We start from the raw sequence: 17,040 nt of genomic DNA, 5'->3' as shown, positions 1-17,040 counted from the left end.
ACCGTCAGCTGGTTCTCGGCAGTGCCTTTGGCTTAGGTGCCTCCTTCTCGGTATCCAAGTTCCACCAACGTCTGCTGGTCCTTGGTAGTGCTTTCTGGCACAGGTACCTCCTGCTTAGTAACCGAGTTCCAGCACCGTCAGCTGGTCTTCGGTAGTTCCATTGGCTCTTGTACCTTCTGCTACCCATCCGGGTTCCAGTACCGTCAGCTGGTCCTCGTTAGTTCCATTTGCTCTTGTATCTTCTACTACCCATCCGGGTTCCAGTACCGTCAGCTGGTTCTCGGCAGTGCCTTTGGCTTAGGTGCCTCCTTCTCGGTATCCAAGTTCCACCAACGTCTGCTGGTCCTTGGTAGTGCTTTCTGGCACAGGTACCTCCTGCTTAGTAACCGAGTTCCAGTACCGTCAGCTGGTCTTCGGTAGTTCCATTGGCTCTTGTACCTTCTGCTACCCATCCGGGTTCGAGTACCGTCAGCTGGTTCTCGGCAGAGTCTTTGGCACGGGTACTCCCTCCTGCCCAGCCTGGTTCCAGCACGCCAGCTGTTTCCGGGTAGTGTCAAAGTCACTTTGCCTCCAATGCATTGTCCTATCGTGTTGCGGTCGGGTTAGCCGACTCTATGGTGCCTGCAGTTTAGGTGACTCCTATGTGGGCTGCGGGATCTGGCAATGAAGGCTGGTTCCATAGTGCCAATAGGACAAGCACCCCCTGTAGGACTGTGGGTTTTGGTAACTGCGGCCGGCTCGCGGCCTTGAAACTTTTTTTTACATGGGTACCTTCTGCTACCCATCCGGGTTCCAGTACCGTCAGCTGGTCCTCGGTAGTTCCATTGGCTCTTGTACCTTCTGCTACCCATCCGGGTTCCAGTACCTTCAGCTGGTCCTCGATAGTTCCTCAGCCTTCTTGTACCTTCTGCTACATTTCCAAGTTCAAGCTTTTTGAAATGGTTCTTGGTAATCACTCTGGATCTCCCTGATGAGGACCCTGAAGACGAGGACCCTGAAGACCACCCCGAAGAAGACGAGGACCCCGAAGACGAGGACCCTGAAGACCAACCCGAAGAAGACGAGGACCCGGAAGACGAGGACCCTGAAGACCAACCCGAAGAAGACGAGGACCCCGAAGACGAGGACCCTGAAGACCACCCCGAAGAAGACGAGGACCCCGAAGACGAGGACCCTGAAGACCACCCCGAAGAAGACGAGGACCCTGAAGACGAGGACCCTGAACACGAGGACCCTGAAGACCACCTCGAAGAAGACGAGGACCCCGAAGACGAGGACCCTGAAGACGAGGACCCCGAAGACGAGGACCCTGAAGACCACCCCGAAGAAGACCAAGAAGATGACCCTGAAGAAGTTGACCAAGAGGACAAAGAAGAGAAGACAACCACCAAGATACAGAAGAAAAAGAGACAGAAAACCAAGAAGCAGAAGTACAAGAAGCTGCAGAACAAAAAGCGGAAGAACATTAAGCATAAGACTAAAAATCAGAGCAAAAGATAATATCTAAATTATAAGCAGAAGATGACTAAGCAGTGTATGGGGGTGAGTCCGTTCCTCCTCGTGGTGCCCCTGGAAAAGACCTACTGTTGCAGGCCAAACTGAACGCGGACAAATCCTGTTGTAAATCTTTTGTGACGGGCAGAACGAAAGGTGTAATGTTCAAACTTTTATAGATAACAACTACAGGAATGCCTGTCACAAATAAGAATATGATGAAGAAGAAGAATATGAAGAAGATGAAGAAGTAGAATATGAAGAAGAATAATAGTTGAATAAGAAGAATATAAAGAATGTAAAAAAAAAGAATAATACGAAGAAGGTGAAGAAGAAAAAGATGAAGAAGGTGAAGAAGAAGTTGATGAAAAAGATGCTGATGCTGAGGATGATGGAGAAAGTGTGGGAGAAGTAAAAAAGAAGGTGAAGAGCATGGAAGTAGTGAAACATAAATATCTGACAAAATATAAAAATACTTAACATAGTCAATATTTCCGTAACTCAGAACGTCTTAAAAAAAATATTAATTCCTGCTATTCAATTTGATTGGGCTAAACCTCTATGCCTTTATTGTCTCCCCCAATACATTCTACATTATTCTTAGTTGTTTTCCTTCATGTAGAATTAACCTACAAGGAAAGAAAGGGTTTATTTTTATTCCGATATTTCTGTCCATTTGACTTGCATTGGTTTCCGGTATCGGAATTGGCGATATCCGATACTTTTTGGGTATCGGTCCGATCCAATCCGATCCGATATTTCCCGATATCGGAAGGTATCGCTCAACACTAGTTATGAACTCTTTTGGACACCAGAACATAGATGTACACCTCAGGGATGGCAGAGGTGCGGCTGCAATAAAATCCCTGGCAGTTTAACCACTTGCTCCTGCAAAAAGTAAACATGGCATCCAAGAAGATGTGACAAAGTTTGGCTGAATGCCCTCCTCCCCCAAGTACTGGGCATGTAATGTACAAAAGTCTATTAAGCCGGGCCAGAGGCAGAGTTCCATAACTTACTTTTTAACGCCTCCATAAACATTAGACTAAAGTTACATGGAAGCACTGATTTTGGTTGACTATATAATGTATTTGGGGACCTCCCTACAGATGCAGTCAGTCATACAAACCACAGGAAAGCTGGAATATTTGTGTATGGGGGAGTCTGGAGAGATAGCCGTCTGCCAAATGATCGTTCAGCCAACACTTATCTCATGTGTATGGGGCAGTTAGTATTACACTGACAGGCAGTGATAGTACACGGCACTACAGTAGTACGGTGGATCACCTGAGCAATCAAAGGCTTCTGTGTTGTATAATCACACTAATGAGAGTTATTTTAAAAAGTTTATAAAAAAGGTTTAAAAAAATTTTAAAGTGAAAATATCACAGTTTTAGCAAAAATAAATATTTGTCTCTATAAGGAAAACATGCATATAATGAGAAAATGGAGAGGGAGGTCAGCTCACTGTTTATTTAATGCACCTTGTCTGAAGAATACAGCATGAGCCGCCCTGGTCAGGGACTGTGAAGACCCGGGGTCTTCTGTGGGTGTAACGCTACTCAAACAACACAGGGTGAGGGTAAAACAGTGTAGCAATACTTTATTGAACTACAAAGGAGACATTAAACATACAGAACTGTCCAGCAAATACCCAAGATGGTACAACATTACACAGTCTCACCCTTCCTTCTCCGCCCGCCTGGGATAGAACAGCTGCGACTTTGGAGACTTCCAGGGCCAACTAACTCAACCAGTGGCCCTCCGCTTCTGGCTGGCCCCCACAGAGAGAAGGTAGCGGCAAGCTTAGGAAGTCAACAGTCCATCGAGGTACAAGACCAGGAGACCCGATGGTCCCATCCTGGCCTCTCCGAGAGTTTCCATGGGACCAGACGACCGGTGGGTCCCTCCTGGCAACTCCAAATGTCTCCATGGGTTCTAGGTGACCGGTGGGTCCCTCCTAGTAACACCAAAACAGCATATCCATGGGGCCAAGTGACTTTTTCATCCTCTCCTGGACTTCCTAAAAGTATCCATGGTCTCTCTGATGGTTAATGGAGCAGATCTGAAACTTTCCAGTGAGGGCTGATACCCTTAGACTAGAATCATGTAGAATACAAATCTGTGTCTCTTTAGATGCCATGCAATCCATCTACTTTCCTGAAGGATGTCTCCCATTCTCCTTCCAAAGTCCTTCTGATGTTCCGTGATTCTCTGTCCCAAATTTCATTCTGTCTACAGCACTACAGACACCCCTGTTTATATTTACATCTGTGTGAGGTCATAAAGCCCAGGTAAAAGAGGTAAAGGTGCAGGGATCACCTATCATTGTTTGAGCTAATCTATTTACATAGTTGGTATCACAGAGGCTGTTGTAAATAAACTTTCAGCTGACTTAGTACAATTTGTCATTAGCACAGTAAACATGATTGTTTCCAAAAGAATAGAATTCAGCATTCAGGATTATACAAATACTATGACCTTTTTGATCAGCAAGAGAAATACAGCCCCTGACGAAGCTACTGTAGTAGCGATACGCGTAGGGCTTACCTCTCTACAGTGGAAACCCTAAGTAGGTATCTATACCCTACGTGTATCGCTTCTACAGTAGCTTCGTCAGGGGTCATATGTTTTTTAACCACTTGTGTGTCCCTACATGAAATAAAGTTGCTATTTTATTTATTATTTGTAGTAATTCTTATTATTTTTGGGTGTGCATTATCTCACTGTACAAGTTTTTCGCTACCTACTTCTTTATTTGCTTTGTTGCACAGTTACCATTGCACCCGGTATTTCAGTGATTTAGATTGTGTGGTGCCGACTGACAAATATCTTAATAGATTAATGTCTTCTAATACATTTTTTTAGCGGACCTGATGTGCATCCCACGTATTGTAGTTAACTCTCTATACACTCTATTAAATAAATGACCCCCTATAGTGGTACAATTGATGAAATTGTGTATTGAAAATTGCTGTACCGTTAGGTTTTCTTCAAATGTGTCGGTTTTATTAACATAGTTGCATGCTTTACAGGGTTTATGGCCACATTTAAAAAAACCCTTATAGGATAACCAAGTTACATTGCGTTTGATACTTGCTTCGTGCTTATTCCGCCTAGTGTAGAAGCCTTTTTGGATCCAAAACTCAAACAAAATATGCAAAAGAATTTACAAAGTCTGGAGGATGGATCTCAGACATAAAAAAAACTACGTTTGAGAGAGATATCAAAGACTACGAGTCAAATTCAATTTACACATGGAAACTAAACAAACCAGGAGCTACTGTTCTGAAATACAGGTCACACAATAAATTCAAAGGAAATAGAGGAGAGCGGAGGTCAGCGTCACAAATCCTAATGTGTCCATGGGTTCCTCTAATTATAATTCTCTGAGGACTTATCTGATGCATCAGTGGGATCAACTAAAGAAAGATGGAACAAAAATAAATTCTCAAGAACGCCCCACAATCCAGCACAAAACAACGGGCGGCAGAAAGCTCAAACGTGCCCAGACATGTGCGTTCCATGCCGGAGTGCATCACGGTCTCCTATCTGCGCATGCGCATGTCCGGAAGCATGCGTTCCACACCGGATCGCATATGGTATTGGATTGCATACCACCAACATAGAAAAATCCTATCTCTGAGATCAGCATCATGGGAAACTAAAAAAAAGTACTGCACATCCTCCCATCATGTAATAGGCATGTAGATCTACTTTATCACTACAAAAATTATGGGATGGTGGCCAACAGTATATTCCTAAATGGTCAAATTTGACCTCTATTGCACAATTAGAGATACACAAGGATCATTACACTTGTTAATGATGAAATAGTATAAGTGGAATATAATTGATAAGTAATAACTCTGATATAGAAGCTCAGATATCTCAATGAAGTACAACAATATGTGAACCCCATTCACAGGGAACTGACTAGCAATGGGTAGAGCATAAAATCCAAAAATATAATCCAGAATGGGGCTGTAGTCACACAAAACAGGCATAGGAAATTTGCTCATCGAGTCCCTTAGGGGCTGGTGAATCCAGTCTAACAATCCACTCACTTTCCTTTCAGAGGATACATCTATTGTGATCACCTCCTCTCACATTGGGTTTAACCACCTCAATGATACAAAAGGAGAGGTCTCCGGGTTCACCTCGATGTGCACTGTTCATGTGTCTCACTAATGGGATCTCCCAACCATGGCATATATCGCCCAAATGCTCCCCTACTCTCCTCCTAGACTCCCTCTTGATGTTGTCTACATATTCTAGGGGGCAGGTGCATGTGGCCATATATACTAGTCCTGAGGTTTTACAGTTGGAATAATCCCACTGGAAAAGGATTTTAACCATGGAGGAACTTGAGAAAGATTTACATGGTCTCATCCAATTACGTGTACAACATTCTCCAGATCTAAATAAACCGCAGATTCTTCTATCTAGCCAAATCCCCTTGGGTGCAGGTTTTTTATAGACACTGTGCACTAAATGGTCCCTAATTGACCAACCCTTTCTGAAAGTTATTGTGGGAGTAGATTCCACAGCACCCTCAGGTCCGGGTCGACCACAAGTATATCCCAGTGTTTTCTGAGGATATGAAAGATACAGTCACTCTGATTGTCATAAGTTTTTCTTACTCGTGTAGTCCAATCTTCTTCTAGGTCTCTTGGATTGGTATGGAGGAGTGTCTCTCCCATTTTTCTGCAAATGATGATGCGGAATCCAAAATGTACCACGAGTACCCTTTATCCCTTAATCTGGTGTTCAGGTCTATTGCCTGTATATTAAAATCTGTGACATTCGAGCAGTACCTTCTCAACCGTAAAAATTGGCCCTTGGGTTTTCCTCTTTATATGGGGATGGGGGTGGTGGTTATCCCACTTCAATAGTTTATTAGTGCTTGAAGGTTTATGGTAGATGAGTGACCCTAGGGTCCCATTCCAATCTAACTTGATCAGTACATAAAGGAACGTCAACAGGTAATAATTAGTGTTGGTCTGCCCCTTTAAACAAAATGTACTTTTCAGGTTACCACCCCAGCACCCTCACTTATCTTCCCTTCTTTTGAGGCCCACAGAGTCAGACTCTACCGGCCCTTCTCCCTGCGAGTGGCGGTTGTCTATCGCCCTCCGGGCCCCTCCCATCAGTTTGTGGATCATTTTGCCACTTGGCTTCCAAATTTTCTATCCTATTGTAATGCACACGCCCGGGCTGAGCGGCGTGTGCGTGTGATTGTAGTGATTCCACTGGACCGTGCCGGAGAGTGAATGCCTGGAGGGGCGTAACTAGGTATTCACCCGATCCGACCAGGGTCGCACGACGGCATACGACGCCAGTGCACCAAGGAGGAACCGAGCAGAGGGACCAGGTGCTACTCCAGGACAGACCCCGGACACGGCTGTTGACCCACACAGGGGAATACAGGAACAGACTGGTAGGCTGGCACACAGACTGGTGGGTATAGGCAGGCACGACTGGTATGCAGGCAGGCGGGTATGCAGGCAGGGGGGTACAGGCAAGCACAGCTAGAGTGCAGACAGGGAGGCACTAGCAGGTAGGAACACAGGCGGGATAGGACCCAGTACACACTGGGACTCAGGAACAGAACCACAGATGTGGCGGACAAACACAGCAAAGTGAGGCCGCCCAGAGAGGTGAGCGATAACAGGGCAGGACAAGGCCGCCTGGAGCGGTGAGCAAGAGTAGAGCAGGACAAGGCCGCCAGGAGCGGTGAGCAAAGGGTCAGAGCTGAGCGAGACTGCCGGAGCAGTGAGCAAGAGTAAAGCAGGACGAGACCGCCTGGAGCGGTGAGCAAGAGTGGAGCAAGACTGCCGGAGCAGTGAGCAAAAGGATAAGAGCGGAGCGAGACTGCCGGAGCAGTGAGCAAAAGGATAAGAGCGGAGCGAGACTGCCGGAGCAGCGAGCAAAGGAGTCAGAGCAGGCTAGAACCGCCGGAGCGGTAAGCAAAGGAGTCAGAGCAGGCTAGAACCGCCGGAGCGGTGAGCAAAGGAGGCAGCGCAGGCTAGAACCGCCGGAACGGTGAGCAAAGGAGACAGAGCAGGCAAGGCTGAGCAGGGGGGACAGGGCTCTGTTCACACGGAACAGACAGGAAGGGAAAGGCAGAGCCAGATACCCACAGGGTACTTGCAGTGAAGTAGCGAGTGGACCACAAACTCACAAACGGGAGTACAGAGACAACAAGCAGGAGTTAGGTACGAGTTCAGACTCTGCAGAAAAAGGAAGGGAATGGACATAGAGGCAAAACAGGTAAAGGATAGGAGAGAGTTCAGACTGGAACTGAGTGTACGGAGGAGACCGACACTGCAGCGGAATACAGGAGCGGGTCTGGGAATACGGCCCCAGAGAGGCAGGATGAACAGGCAAGGAGCGTGTTCAGACAGGACAGACAAGATACAGGAGCGGGTCTAGGTAATCGGCCCCTAGAAGGCGGGAGGAACAGGCTAGGAGCGTGTTCAGACAGGACAGACAAGATACCGGAGCGGGTCTAGATAATCGGCCCCTAGAAGGCGGGAGGAACAGGCTAGGAGCGTGTTCAGACAGGACAGACAAGATACAGGAACGGATCTAGGTAATCGGCCCCTAGAAGGCGGAAGGAACAGGCTAGGAGCGTGTTCAGACAGGCCTGGAAATACAGCCTCCAGGATAGGCAGACAAGAGAACACAGACAGGACTCAGTTCAGACACGGGAACTGATACCGCAAGGCAGGAGACATAGACAGGACTCAGTTCAGACACGGGAACTGAAACCGCAAGGCAGGAGACATAGACAGGACTCAGTTCAGACACGGGAACTGATACCGCAAGGCAGGAGACATAGACAGGACTCAGTTCAGACACGGGAACTGATACCGCAAGGCAGGAGACATAGACAGGACTCAGTTCAGACACGGGAACTGAAACCGCAAGGCAGGAGACATAGACAGGACTCAGCTCAGACACGGGAACTGATACCGCAAAGCAGGAGACAAAGAACGGGACCTGGCACCTTCAGAGTGCAAGCACACACTGAATGAAACACTATGCTCAGACAGGGATAGATGGGAGCAGCTGAGCTATATACCAGGTGACAGACAGCAATAGGCTGAGGACGCACAAGGGGTGTGACCCACAGCAGGTACAAAAAGCAGGAAGTGATCGGGCGCCGCCCTTAAGCAGCAGAAACAGACACAAACAGACAGCATGGAGGGAAGCCAGAGAGACAATCTGGACTGGAGATCAAGTGCACGCTCTTGCACAGTGGGAGATGGACCACCATGCAAGGACGCCGCCAGGTATGTTACAGTACCCCCCCCCCCCTTACACCCCCTCTTCTTCAGGCCTGCCAGAATCTTCCGCAGGGAATTCGAGGACCAGTCGTTCACTTCAAGGAGATCACTTCCACTGTCCACAGGAAAAACTGATCTCATCTGGTTAGCTAGGATGCTACCTCCTATCCAGCCATCCTCAGCAACAGACGAAACGGGTGGAGTACCAGGAACAGCACACAAGGAAGTCTCTCTCCACATATTTTCAGGTGGCACCCCAGAGGGTACAGGAGACAACTGGAAGTCCTTCACCGGGTTGGAGGGGGACAGAGACTTGGGGGTAATCTCTGCTTCGAGGTACATCTTGTCAAGCTCACAGGAAGAAATAGACGGGTTATCAGGTACATAATGAGGAAAAGTCACTGTCTCTTTGTTATCTGGTGGTACCCCGGAGGATTCAGGAAACAACTGGAGGTCCTCCGCCGGGTCAGAAGAGTGCAGAGGCTCAGAGAAAACATCTGCTTCAGAGTACACTAGGTCGGACTCACTGGACGAAGCAGGCGAGGTATCGGGTACCGAGTATAGGAAAGTCTCTGTCCATTCACCACCAGGTGGCACCCCGAAGGGTTCTGGAGACAACTGGCGGTCCTCCGCCTGGTCAGAGGGGTGTAGAGACTCACGGGTAACCTCTGCTTCAGAGTACACTAGGTCGGACTCACTGGACGAAGCAAGCGAGGTATCAGATCCAGGATATAGGAAAGTCTCTGTCCATTCACCACCAGGTGGCACCCAGAAGGGTTCTGGAGACAACTGGAGGTCCTCCGCCTGGTCGGAGGGGTGTAGAGACTCGGGAGTAACCACTGCTTCGGAGTACACTAGGTTGGACTCAGTGGACGAAGCGAGCGAGGTATCAGGTACAGAGTATAGGAGAGTCTCTGTCTTTTCGCTACCAGGTAGCACCCCGAAGGGTTCTGGAGACAACTGGAGGTCCTCCGCCTGGTCGGAGGGGTGTAGAGACTCGGGGGTAACTACCACTTTGGGGTACCCATTGTCAGGCTCACAGGACGAAGCGGACAAAGTATCGAGTACCGGGTGTAGAGAAGTCTCTCTCCATTTGTCATCGAGTGGTATCCCGGAGGATTCAGGAGGCAACAGGGGGTCCTCCACCAGGTAGTAGAGGTGCACAGACTCTGAGGTAACCACAGCTTTGGAGCATCCTTGGACATGCACACCGGTTAAAGTGGGTGAAGCATCTGATGCCGGGTGCAGGAAGTTCTCCTGTGTGGAGTCTGGATGGGCAGAAGTCTCTTCGGGCAGGAGAACTGGTGCACTACCCACGCACATTACCCGTTGGGGCTTCTCCGGGATACAGGGAGATGAAGCTTCAGTAGGGACTTCAAGGTTGGGGTCAGGAGGTCTCAGGGAGGACAGACCCTGGCGTGACGGCTTGCCTCTACGTCTAGCACGTCTGGACTGCCTCTTGAGGTTGGGAGAAGTATTCCGGAAAGCGTAGTCACCCTGTGAGGATTCTGGGTGGGCAGTAGTCTCATTGGGCTGGAGGACTATTGCGCTACCCACACACATTACCCGTCGGGGCTGCTCCGGGATATTGGGAAGTGAAGGTTCAGCAGGGGCTTCAGGGATAGGGTACTCGAAGACCATACGAAAGGCCACCAGGAAGGCCTGCAGGTCAAGGACGACAGGATCCCATGCTTCCCATAGGGGGGTGACCCATTTCAAGGCATCACCCGCTAGGTAGTCAATCATAAAGGCCACTTTAGCCCAATCGGAAGGAAAATAGAGAGGGTAGGCCTTAAAGTGTAGCATGCATTGCTCCACAAATGCACGACACTGTCTTGGATCCCCATAGTAACGTGGCGGATCCGCAGGAACGAGAGCTGATAGATCCATCTGGACGGTGCGTAATTCGCCTGGAACTCAGCTAAGGAAAAAAAATTTTTATTTCTTTTAATGCATGTATTCGCTGGAAAACTTCTCAGAGAGCGAAGGCCGTGGGGCTCAACGGGAACCATGGCCTGAGCATGCTGTAATGCACACGCCCGGGCTGAGCGGCGTGTGCGTGTGATTGTAGTGATTCCACTGGACCGTGCCGGAGAGTGAATGCCTGGAGGGGCGTAACTAGGTATTCACCCGATCCGACCAGGGTCGCACGACGGCATACGACGCCAGTGCACCAAGGAGGAACCGAGCAGAGGGACCAGGTGCTACTCCAGGACAGACCCCGGACACGGCTGTTGACCCACACAGGGGAATACAGGAACAGACTGGTAGGCTGGCACACAGACTGGTGGGTATAGGCAGGCACGACTGGTATGCAGGCAGGCGGGTATGCAGGCAGGGGGTACAGGCAAGCACAGCTAGAGTGCAGACAGGGAGGCACTAGCAGGTAGGAACACAGGCGGGATAGGACCCAGTACACACTGGGACTCAGGAACAGAACCACAGATGTGGCGGACAAACACAGCAGAGTGAGGCCGCCCAGAGAGGTGAGCGATAACAGGGCAGGACAAGGCCGCCTGGAGCGGTGAGCAAGAGTAGAGCAGGACAAGGCCGCCAGGAGCGGTGAGCAAAGGGTCAGAGCTGAGCGAGACTGCCGGAGCAGTGAGCAAGAGTAAAGCAGGACGAGACCACCTGGAGCGGTGAGCAAGAGTGGAGCAAGACTGCCGGAGCAGTGAGCAAAAGGATAAGAGCGGAGCGAGACTGCCGGAGCAGTGAGCAAAAGGATAAGAGCGGAGCGAGACTGCCGGAGCAGCGAGCAAAGGAGTCAGAGCAGGCTAGAACCGCCGGAGCGGTAAGCAAAGGAGTCAGAGCAGGCTAGAACCGCCGGAGCGGTGAGCAAAGGAGACAGCGCAGGCTAGAACCGCCGGACCGGTGAGCAAAGGAGACAGAGCAGGCAAGGCTGAGCAGGGGGGACAGGGCTCTGTTCACACGGAACAGACAGGAAGGGAAAGGCAGAGCCAGATACCCACAGGGTACTTGCAGTGAAGTAGCGAGTGGACCACAAACTCACAAACGGGAGTACAGAGACAACAAGCAGGAGTTAGGTACGAGTTCAGACTCTGCAGAAAAAGGAAGGGAATGGACATAGAGGCAAAACAGGTAAAGGATAGGAGAGAGTTCAGACTGGAACTGAGTGTACGGAGGAGACCGACACTGCAGCGGAATACAGGAGCGGGTCTGGGAATACGGCCCCAGAGAGGCAGGATGAACAGGCAAGGAGCGTGTTCAGACAGGACAGACAAGATACAGGAGCGGGTCTAGGTAATCGGCCCCTAGAAGGCGGGAGGAACAGGCTAGGAGCGTGTTCAGACAGGACAGACAAGATACCGGAGCGGGTCTAGATAATCGGCCCCTAGAAGGCGGGAGGAACAGGCTAGGAGCGTGTTCAGACAGGACAGACAAGATACAGGAACGGATCTAGGTAATCGGCCCCTAGAAGGCGGAAGGAACAGGCTAGGAGCGTGTTCAGACAGGCCTGGAAATACAGCCTCCAGGATAGGCAGACAAGAGAACACAGACAGGACTCAGTTCAGACACGGGAACTGATACCGCAAGGCAGGAGACATAGACAGGACTCAGTTCAGACACGGGAACTGAAACCGCAAGGCAGGAGACATAGACAGGACTCAGTTCAGACACGGGAACTGATACCGCAAGGCAGGAGACATAGACAGGACTCAGTTCAGACACGGGAACTGATACCGCAAGGCAGGAGACATAGACAGGACTCAGTTCAGACACGGGAACTGAAACCGCAAGGCAGGAGACATAGACAGGACTCAGCTCAGACACGGGAACTGATACCGCAAAGCAGGAGACAAAGAATGGGACCTGGCACCTTCAGAGTGCAAGCACACACTGAATGAAACACTATGCTCAGGCAGGGATAGATGGGAGCAGCTGAGCTATATACCAGGTGACAGACAGCAATAGGCTGAGGACGCACAAGGGGTGTGACCCACAGCAGGTAGACCCACAGCAGGTACAAAAAGCAGGAAGTGATCGGGCGCCGCCCTTAAGCAGCAGAAACAGACACAAACAGACAGCATGGAGGGAAGCCAGAGAGACAATCTGGACTGGAGATCAAGTGCGCGCTCTTGCACAGTGGGAGATGGACCACCATGCAAGGACGCCGCCAGGTATGTTACACCTATGACATCTCCACCCTCATCACGGGAGACTTTAACATCCCAATTGGCGATTCCGTCTCCCTATCTGCAGCTCATCTTTTATCTCTAACTTCCTCCTTCGGCCTTTCACAGCTTGCTAATTCTCCTACACATGAAAATGGAAATACTCTTGACTTGATCTTCGCCTGTCTCTGTTCAATACATGACTTTACTAATGCTCCTCTTGCACTCTCTGATCACAACCTTCATTCATTCTCTGTCAAGGACTGTCCCCCTGCTCAGGACACCCCCACTTTCCACACTTACAGAAATATACAATCCATTAACACCCAGAAATTTATGAAAAAGTTGCAAACATCATTGGCCCCAATCTCCTCCCTCTCATGTCCCGACTCGGCACTGAAGCATTATAACAAAACATTGCTATGCGCCCTGGATGAAGCTGCACCTCCTACACAAAGAACAACTCGGCACAGACGGCGACAACTCTGAAACACGCCGCAAACACGTCTTCTCCAGCGGTGCTCCAGGTGCGCTGAACGGCTGTGGAGAAAATCTAATCTGCCCGAAGATTTCCTCCATTATAAATTTATGCTTAAAACCTATAACTCCGCCCTTCACCTCTCCAAACAATCCTACTTTAACAACCTCATCATCTCACGGTCCAATAATCCTAAAAGCCTGTTTGACACTTTTCACTCTCTCCTCAATCAAACAGCACAGGCCCCGACCACCGACCTCAGCGCTGATGATCTGGTCAATTGTTTCAAAGAGAAAATTAACCATATCCGACAAACTTTTCTCCCAATCCTCAAATGTAATGCATGCTCCTCCCTCCCACACTGCATCATGCTCATTTTCTGACTTCGAACCAGTCACGGAAGAAGAAAAAAACCATCCCTGGACCAGAACAGTGCTGCTAACTACAGACCTGTCTCCAATCTTCCCTTTATCTCTAAACTCCTGGAACACCTGGTCCACTCCTAATCCGCTATCTCTCAGATAACTCTCTTCTTGACCCTTTACAATCTGGTTTCCGCTCTTTACATTCTACTGAAACTGCCCTCACTAAAGTCCCTAATGATCTACTAACAGCTAAATCTAATGGTCACTACTCCCTGCTGATTCTCTGGATCTCTCTGAATCATTCGACACGGTGGATCACCAGCTCCTCCTCACTACGCTCCGCTCTATCGGCCTCAAGGACACTGTCCTCTCCTGGTTCTCCTCCTACCTCTCTGACCGCTCCTTCACTGTGTCTTTTTCTGGCTACTGTTCTTCTCCACTTCCCCTTATTGTCAGGGTTCCTCAAGGATCAGTCCTAGGCGCCCTTCTTTTCTCCTTATATACCGCTTCTATTGGACAAACAATCAGCAGATTCGGTTTTCAGTACCATCTCTAAGCTGATGACACCCAATTATACACCTCTTCTCCAAACAACACCCCTGCATTATTACAAAATACCAGTGAATGTCTTTCCGCCGTCTCGAACACTATGTCCTCCCTCTATTTAAAACTGAATCTGTCAAAAACTGAACTACTCGTATTTCCTCCCTCCACTAACCTACCTGTGCCCGATATTGCCATTTCCGTTTGTGGCTCCACCATTACTCGCCAGCAACATGCCCACTTGTCTTGGGGTCATACTTGATTCAGATCTTTCCTTCACTCCTCATATGAAATCACTCACTCGCTCGTGTCATCTACACCTCAAAAACATCTCTAGATTCAGAAATTTTCTTACTTTTGACTCTGCAAAAACTCTTACTGTAGCTCTTATTCATTCTCGTCTAGACTATTGCAACTCTCTACTAATCAGTCTCCCTCTTTCTAAACTCTCCCCTCTCCAATCCGTCCTAAATGCAGCAGCCAGGATCATATTCCTCGCCAACCGCTACACCGATGCCTTTTCCCTGTGCCAGTCATTGCACGGGTTGCCCATCCAATACAGAGTTCAATATAAACGTATCACTCTCACCCACAAAGTGCTCCATGCTTCAGTACCCCCCTACATCTCCTCCCTCGTCTCAGTCTACCACCCTTCCCGTGCCCTCCGTTCTGCTAATAACTTTAAACTAAAATCCTCTGTAATCCGAACCTCCCACTCCCGTCTCCAAGATTTCTCACGTGCTGCACCAATTCTTTGGAATGCACTACCCAGGATAATTCGATTAATTTCCAATACGGAGAGTTTTAAGCATGCCGTAAAAACCCATTTCTTTAGACCGGCCCATCACCTCAACACACTTATCTAACTGTCCCAGTTTGGCCCATATTAAAATTTTCTTCAAAATCATGCTCATACAATCAATGCACTGATTAGCCTCTGTACTGTACACATAATGGCTGGCGACCAGTTCATGTAGTGTTATGTACTTACCCTATTTAGTATATTATAGCTGTATTATAGAATATATGTACATTTTACCTTTGTGTCTCCCTATTTCCTTATAGACTGTAAGCTTGCGACCCTCACTCCTTTTAACATCTGAGTTATGCTTATTCTGTAAAGTCTGTATTGTCTGTATAAGTGCCCCCTAAAATTGTAAAGTGCTGTGGAATATGTTGGTGCTATAAAAATAAAAAATATTATTATTATTATAATTAAATTCAGATGTAAATCTAAGGCCCACTCTATTGATGCGGAGTTCCCCAACAAATTAAAAAGATTGTTCAGTCGTCCCCGACCAGATGATAAAAATGTAGTCAATATATTTGTACCATACCCCAGTATATGGATGCCACCACTTATAATCATCTCTGAATATTGTGGATTCCTCCCACCAGTCCAGGGATAAGTTAGCATATGAGGGGGCACAGGGGCTCCCCATCGCAGTACCCCTGAGCTGGAGGAAGTACTGCCTGTCAATAAGAAAGAAGTTATGAGAAAGAGTAAATTTTAGAAGATCCTCCATGAAGTCATTATGTCTGCTACACTGTATTGATCTCGATTTAAAGAAATGTCTTACTCCTCTGATACCATCCTCAGGCCGTATATTACTGTACAAAGCCTCGATATCTAGTAAGACCGGCTGCTCCCCAACATGCATGTATACATGGAGGGGAGCAGGCAAAGGGAAAACCAACTCCAGAGGGATTATTCCAGTACTGTGGGGGCATCATACATACTGCATAAGGGGCATAATGGGGGCATTACACTGTGTGGGGGCATCATACATACTGCATAAAGGGCATAATGGGGGCATTACACTGTGTGGGGGCATCATACATACTGCATAAGGGTCATAATGGGGGCATTACACTGTGTGGGGGCATCATACATCCTGCATAAGGGGCATAATGGGGGCATTACACTGTGTGGGGGCATCATACATCCTGCATAAGGGGCATTACACTGTGGGGGCATCATACATCCTGCATAAGGGGCATAATGGGGGCATTACACTGTGTGGGGGGCATCATACATCCTGTATAAGGGGCATAATGGGGGCATTACACTGTGGGGGTCCTGTACTCTGAGAACAATACGTTTCCTCCCTTCCTGTCTCCATAGTTGGGTCGTATGTATCTATTACAGGAAACAGAACAGAAACCTTATGATTCTTATAAAGGGGCAACACAAGACCCCAAAAGAGCCTCCGTGCTGAAGGGGTTAATGCCCCCTGCCCCAGTAATGGGGTCTCCACATACCTCCACCTGCAGAGCCGCCACCACATATATGGCTGTTGTGTGCACAGGAGCTGTGATGAGGTCACAGGAGGGGAGGAGTCAGGGGTCACATGATCAGGGGCCTCAGTGGATGCAGGACTCTGCTGTGCTGGTTGTCATGGTGCTGGATGAGCTGAAGTTTATGTGTGGGGTCAGGAGGGGTTTACAGTGTGGATGTAGCAGAGCCGCGTGTGTGCGAGGTGTACGGAGCAGAGCCGCGCGTGTACGAGGTGTACGGAGCAGAGCCGCGAGTGTACGAGGCGTATGTAGCGGAGCCGCGCGTGTAGGAGGTGTATGTAGCAGAGCCGCGTGTGTACTAGGTGTACGGAGCGGAGCCGCGCGTGTACGAGGTGTATGTAGCGGAGCCGCGAGTGTACGAGGCGTATGTAGCAGAGCCGCGTGTGTACGAGGTGTACGGAGCGGAGCCGCGCGTGTACGAGGTGTATGTAGCGGAG

General features: G+C 48.9%; 1 protein-coding gene across 1 annotated transcript in view; it reads right to left on the bottom strand.

Moving 5' to 3' along the window:
- Positions 1 to 16,630, bottom strand: part of LOC141191478 (uncharacterized) — a 34,118-nt gene extending 17,488 nt beyond the window's left edge. The window contains exon 1 of the mRNA XM_073661379.1: positions 16,568 to 16,630. The gene's annotated coding sequence lies outside the window, so the exon portion shown is untranslated. The remainder of the gene's footprint in view (positions 1 to 16,567) is intronic.
- Between the last annotated feature and the right edge of the window lie 410 nt (positions 16,631 to 17,040).

The sequence above is a fragment of the Phyllobates terribilis genome, unplaced genomic scaffold (assembly GCF_046119375.1).
Source record: "Phyllobates terribilis strain yellow unplaced genomic scaffold, ASM4611937v1 Scaffold_46__1_contigs__length_10046794, whole genome shotgun sequence".
NCBI lineage: Eukaryota > Metazoa > Chordata > Amphibia > Anura > Dendrobatidae > Phyllobates > Phyllobates terribilis.
This window is presented reverse-complemented; position numbering and strand designations above follow the sequence as displayed.